The sequence below is a fragment of the Penaeus japonicus genome, unplaced genomic scaffold (genome assembly GCF_977035675.1).
Source record: "Penaeus japonicus unplaced genomic scaffold, GWHDUDI00000001_assembly GWHDUDI00000039, whole genome shotgun sequence".
Lineage (NCBI taxonomy): Eukaryota > Metazoa > Arthropoda > Malacostraca > Decapoda > Penaeidae > Penaeus > Penaeus japonicus.
The window spans coordinates 5,989,971-5,991,090 of NW_028234441.1; positions in this window are offsets into that span (position 1 = coordinate 5,989,971).

Here is a 1,120-nt window from a genome sequence, read left to right on the forward strand (position 1 = left end):
GAAGAGAGTATTAGCTTTTTATTGGAGTTGGTCTTGAGGAGAAGGAAGTTGAAGTGAATAATGGAAGTGTGTAAAGTGAAGAGGAAGTGATGAAGGGAGCTGGAGGGATAGTGGAAATGAAATTTGCGAGGAGATAAAGTGATAGAAGGAAAGTTGAGAAAGGTGGAGAAAGGAGAAAAGATAAGTTGTAAGACCAGGAGAAAGAAGTCAGAGAATAGCTTGCATGTGCGCCCTTAGTAGCTGAACAAAGCCCCGGGTCAACCCCTCGGGAGGCAGCCAGAAGCCAGAACACCTAGCAGGCTATTTTTTAAGGGATTTTTTTTTTTTTTTTTTTTTTTTTTTTTTTTTTTTTGGGATTTTTACATTCTGAAGCTCTGCCCACGCTGCACTTCGCCGACCTCGCACGTCACCTCTCACTGCTATGCATGATGTGCCGTGCTTGACGTTGAAGTGGAGCCCTGTGGGTTGGCTTGTAGTCTGGGTTAAAAGGTGTTTAAAAAATCTTCATTCTTGAACTTAAACTTGCAGGTCCTCTTGAGGATTACTTCTTCATTCTTCTTGTCTTCTTTTAGGTTCTCCTCTTCATGGTTGCCTCCTTACTTGATCATCGGTCTCCTGTACCTGATGCCGTGAATATGGCCTCAACTTCTTCAATGCCATTGATTCTGCTGAGGCTTTTGGGCCACCAGGCATGTGTGCCTTCTGGACGAACGTTGAGGCGATTGTAGAGCTCCTCATCCTCATCTTGGATTCTTGTCCATCTTCTTCTGGCTTGATGGTGGAGTCTCTGGTTGATCGCCTCGATCCTTAGTCTTTGATGGATCTCTCGTGCAGTGACTACTTCAGGAAAGCGAATATTCAGAATCCATTTGCCTGCCTGGTTCTGAATAGTCTGTAGCTTCATCATCTGCCTTCTGGAAATGGTGTGAGTAGGCACTGGCAGGTATTCCATGATGGGCCGCACTAGAGCTTTATAAATGTAGAGCTTGGTTTCAGTACTCAGTGTCTGGAACCTTCTGATCTTGTTCAGCTGATGTTTAGCTTTGGTTGCTCTTTCATTTATGTGAGGGACAATTCCTCTTCTGCTAATTGTTAGCCCTAGTATCTTTCCTTTGTCACA